Source organism: Anser anser (assembly GCF_964211835.1).
Source record: "Anser anser genome assembly, contig: HAP1_SCAFFOLD_55, whole genome shotgun sequence".
In the NCBI taxonomy this organism is placed as follows: domain Eukaryota; kingdom Metazoa; phylum Chordata; class Aves; order Anseriformes; family Anatidae; genus Anser; species Anser anser.
In genome coordinates, this window is record NW_028153463.1 from 720970 (window position 1) to 726956 (window position 5987).

Sequence of the window (5987 nt, forward strand, 5' to 3'; positions counted from 1 at the left end):
CATCTCCCACTTAGGCTGAATCGCCATCATCCTAGTTTACAGCCCCAAATTGGCCTTACTTACCTTCTACCTATACTAGGATGGCCTCTAGCAGGATTTACTCACTGATTCCCACTACTCACTGGGTTTACCCTACACCAAACATGAGCAAAAGCCCACTTCGTTGTAATATTTACAGGAGTAAACCTAACGTTCTTCCCCCAGCACTTCCTAGGCCTAGCAGGAATACCCCGACGATACTCGGACTATCCCGATTCCTACACACTATGAAACACCATTTCCTCCATCGGCTCCCTAATCTCAATAGTAGCCGTAATCATACTAATATTCATCATCTGAGAAGCCTTTCCGGCCAAACGAAAAGTCCTACAACCAGAACTAACTACCACAAACGTTGAATGAATCCACGGCTGCCCTCCCCCATACCATACTTTCGAGGAACCGGCCTTCGTCCAAGTACAAGAAAGGAAGGAATCGAACCCTCACATGCTGGTTTCAAGCCAACTGCATTAACCGCTCATGCTTCTTTCTTATGAGACGTTAGTAAACCAATTACATAGCCTTGTCAAGACTAAATCACAGGTAAAAATCCTGTACATCTCATGTGGCCAACCACTCCCAACTAGGATTCCAAGACGCCTCATCACCCATCATAGAAGAACTCGTTGAATTCCACGACCACGCCCTAATCGTTGCCCTAGCTATCTGCAGCCTAGTTCTCTACCTTTTAGCCCACATACTAACAGAAAAACTCTCGTCCAATGCTGTAGACGCCCAAGAAGTAGAGCTGATCTGGACAATCCTACCTGCTATCGTCCTGGTACTCCTCGCCCTCCCATCCCTACAAATCCTCTACATAATGGACAAAATCGATGAACCAGACCTCACCCTAAAAGCCATCGGCCACCAATGATACTGAAGCTACGAATACACAGACTTCAAAGACCTATCATTCGACTCCTACATAGTGCCCACCCCACACCTACCCAACGGCCACTTCCGACTGCTAGAAGTTGACCACCGCGTAGTTATCCCAATAGAATCCCCCATCCGCGTGATCATTACTGCAGGAGACGTACTCCACTCCTGAGCAGTCCCAACGCTCGGAGTTAAAACAGACGCAATCCCAGGCCGACTAAACCAAACTTCATTCATTACCACCCGGCCTGGGATTTTTTACGGACAATGCTCAGAAATTTGCGGGGCTAATCACAGCTACATACCCATTGTAGTAGAATCAACCCCACTCCCACATTTCGAGGCCTGATCGTCCCTTCTATCATCATCCTAATCATTAAGAAGCTATGCAACAGCACTAGCCTTTTAAGCTAGCCAAAGAGGGACTTCCCCCTCCTTAATGATATGCCACAGCTTAACCCCGCACCATGATTTTCAATCATAATTATAACCTGATTAACCCTAGCACTCCTCATCCAACCAAAACTACTAGCCTTCACCACAACCAACCCCCCATCAAATAAGACCTCCCTCACTACCAAACCCACACCATGATCCTGACCATGAACCTAAGCTTCTTTGACCAATTTTCCAGCCCCAATCTATTTGGCATCCCCTTAATCCTACTATCCCTACTCTTCCCAGCCCTACTATTCCCGTCCCCAAACAACCGATGAATCAACAACCGCCTTTCTACTATCCAAACATGACTCCTTCACCTAATCACAAAACAACTAATAGTCCCACTCAACAAAAATGGCCACAAATGAGCCATAATATTTACATCCCTAATAATCATACTTCTTACAATCAACCTTCTAGGCCTCCTTCCATATACATTCACCCCAACCACCCAACTATCTATGAACATAGCCCTAGCCTTCCCACTATGGCTCGCCACACTACTAACAGGCCTACGAAACCAACCATCAGCCTCTTTAGCCCACCTATTACCCGAAGGTACCCCTACACCCCTAATCCCCGCACTAATCCTGATCGAAACAACCAGCCTACTAATCCGCCCCCTAGCCCTCGGAGTCCGCCTTACAGCCAACCTTACAGCAGGACACTTACTCATCCAACTCATCTCTACAGCCTCCATTGCATTAATACCCACCCTTCCTGCAGTATCCATCCTAACAATAATCATCCTACTACTCCTAACCATCCTAGAAGTAGCAGTAGCCATAATCCAGGCCTACGTCTTCGTGCTCCTTCTAAGCCTATACTTACAAGAAAACATCTAATGGCACACCAAGCACACTCATACCACATAGTTGACCCAAGCCCTTGACCAATCTTCGGGGCAGCCGCCGCCCTACTCACAACCTCAGGATTAATCATGTGATTCCACTACAACTCATCCATACTACTAACCCTAGGCCTCATCTCAATACTCCTAGTAATACTCCAATGATGACGAGACATTGTACGAGAAAGCACCTTCCAAGGCCATCACACTCCCACAGTCCAAAAAGGCCTACGATACGGCATAATCCTTTTCATCACATCCGAAGCATTCTTCTTCTTAGGGTTCTTCTGAGCGTTCTTCCACTCGAGCCTGGCCCCAACCCCAGAACTAGGAGGCCAATGACCCCCAACAGGAATTAAACCACTCAACCCGATAGAAGTCCCCCTACTAAACACAGCCATCCTACTAGCCTCAGGCGTTACCGTAACGTGAGCCCATCACAGCATCACAGAAGGAAACCGAAAACACGCCATCCACGCCCTAACCCTAACGATCCTCCTGGGATTCTACTTCACAGCCCTACAAGCAATAGAATACCACGAAGCCCCATTCTCAATCGCCGATAGCGTCTACGGATCTACCTTCTTCGTTGCCACTGGATTCCACGGACTCCACGTAATCATCGGATCCTCCTTCCTGACCGTCTGCCTCTTCCGACTGATCAAGTTCCACTTTACATCAGACCACCACTTCGGATTCGAGGCAGCAGCCTGATACTGACACTTCGTAGACGTCATCTGACTATTCCTCTACATAACCATCTACTGATGAGGATCTTGCTCTTCTAGTATATTAATTACAATTGACTTCCAATCTCTAGAATCTGGTATAAACCCAGAGGAGAGCAATGAACGCACTCATGTTCATATTCGCCCTATCATCAATCCTAAGCGCCGCCCTAACCGCATTAAACTTCTGACTCGCCCAAATAAACCCCGACTCAGAGAAACTCTCACCGTACGAATGTGGATTCGACCCACTTGGATCTGCTCGATTACCATTCTCAGTCCGATTCTTCCTCAGTAGCCATCCTGTTCGTCCTATTCGACCTAGAAATCGCCCTCCTACTCCCCCTGCCATGAGCCGTCCAACTCCAATCCCCCCTAATGACCCTCACCTGAACTGTAGCGATCCTCCTTCTCCTAACACTCGGACTGGCCTACGAGTGAATTCAAGGGGGCCTAGAATGAGCAGAATAACAGAAAGTTAGTCTAACCAAAAAGATAGCTGGTTTCGACCCAGCAGATTACAGCCAACCCTGTAACTTTTTTATGTCGCCCCTACATTTAAGCTTCTACTCAGCCTTCATTTTCAGCGGACTAGGACTAGCCTTCCACCGAACCCACCTAGTATCCGCCCTACTATGCCTTGAAAGCATAATATTATCGATATTCGTAGGCCTATCAATATGATCCATCGAAAACCAAGTCTCCTCATTCACCATGGTACCAATTCTCATGCTAACCTTCTCAGCGTGTGAGGCGGGCACAGGCCTGGCCATCCTAGTAGCCTCCACCCGCACACATGGCTCCGACCATCTACACAACCTAAACCTCCTGCAATGCTAAAAATCATCCTACCCACAATCATACTTCTTCCAACAGCCCTGCTGTCTCCACCAAAATTTCTATGGACTAACACCACCTTATACAGCCTCCTAATCGCTGCCCTAAGCCTACAGTGATTAATCCCAACCTACTACCCCTACAAATTTTTATCCAACTGAACAGGAATTGACCAAATCTCATCCCCCCTCCTAGTACTATCCTGCTGACTACTCCCACTCATAATCATAGCAAGCCAAAACCACCTGCAACAAGAACCCCTACAACGCAAACGAATCTTTATCTCAACCTTAGTCGCAGTCCAGCCATTCATCCTACTAGCCTTTTCCACCACAGAACTAGCACTATTTTACATCTCATTTGAAGCAACCCTCATTCCCACCCTAATCTTAATCACCCGATGGGGGAACCAACCAGAACGCCTAAGCGCTGGCATCTACCTGCTATTCTACACGCCAGTAAGCTCTCTACCCCTGCTAATCACAATCATACACCTATACGTGAAAATTGGCACCCTGCACCTGCCAACCCTACAACTAACCCACCCAACCCTATCCACCTCATGGACAGGAATACTATCAGGTCTAGCACTGCTCATAGCATTCATAGTAAAAGCCCCACTATACGGCCTACACCTCTGACTGCCAAAAGCCCACGTAGAAGCACCCATCGCAGGCTCAATACTCCTCGCCGCCCTACTACTAAAGCTAGGAGGATACGGAATTATACGAGTCACTCTATTTATGGGCCCACTGTCCAACCTCCTGCACTACCCCTTCCTAACCCTGGCCCTATGAGGCGCCCTAATGACTAGCTCAATCTGCCTACGACAGACAGACCTAAAATCACTAATCGCTTATTCATCCGTTAGCCACATAGGCCTAGTTATCGCCGCAGGAATAATCCAAACCCACTGATCATTCTCAGGGGCAATGATCCTAATAATTTCCCATGGACTAACTTCCTCCATACTATTCTGCCTAGCCAACACAAACTATGAACGTACGCACAGCCGAATTCTACTACTCACACGAGGCCTACAACCTCTCCTACCACTCATAGCTACCTGATGATTGCTGGCCAATCTAACAAACATAGCCTTACCCCCAACAACAAACCTCATAGCAGAGCTAACCATTATAATCACCTTATTCAACTGATCTGCCTTCACGATCATCCTAACAGGAATCGCAACCCTACTAACCGCCTCCTACACCTTATTCATACTACTAATGACCCAACGAGGCTCAATCCCCTCCCACATCACATCTATGCAAAACTCAACCACGCGAGAACACCTGCTCATAACACTCCACATTATCCCAATATTCCTCCTAATCCTCAAACCCGAACTGATCTCCGGAATCCCCTCATGCAAGTATAGTTTAAACCAAACATTAGACTGTGATTCTAAGAATAGAAGTTCAAACCTTCTTACCTGCCGAGGGGAGGGTTTAACCAACAAGAGCTGCTAACTCTTACATCTGAGCCTAAAACCTCAGCCCCCTTACTTTTAAAGGATAACAGCAATCCACTGGTCTTAGGAACCACCCATCTTGGTGCAAATCCAAGTAAAAGTAGTGAACCCCACACTACTAATCAACTCCCTCACACTACTCACGCTGACAATCCTCCTAACCCCAATCATCCTGCCATTTCTATTTAAAAACTTTAAAAACACCCCACAAGCCACCACCCGCGCTGTTAAAACCGCATTCCTAATTAGCCTAGCCCCTACAACCGCATTCATCTACTCGGGAGTAGAATCTGTCACCTGCCACTGGGAGTGAAAATTCATTATAAACTTTAAAATCCCCCTGAGCCTAAAAATAGACCAATACTCAATAACATTTCTTCCAATCGCCCTATTTGTAACATGATCAATCCTACAATTCGCCATATGATACATGGCCTCAGAGCCATACGTAACAAAATTTTTCACCTACCTACTGACATTCCTAGTCGCCATACTCCTCCTAACAACCGCAAACAACATATTCCTCCTATTCGTAGGCTGGGAAGGAGTACGAATCATGTCCTTCCTTCTCATCGGCTGATGACAAGGCCGAGCAGATGCCAACACCGCCGCCCTACAAGCCGTAATCTACAACCGAATCGGAGACGTCGGACTGATCCTGAGCATAGCATGACTAGCTTCAACATTCAACACCTGAGAGATCCAACAAGCCGTACACCCCCACCAAACCCCAATC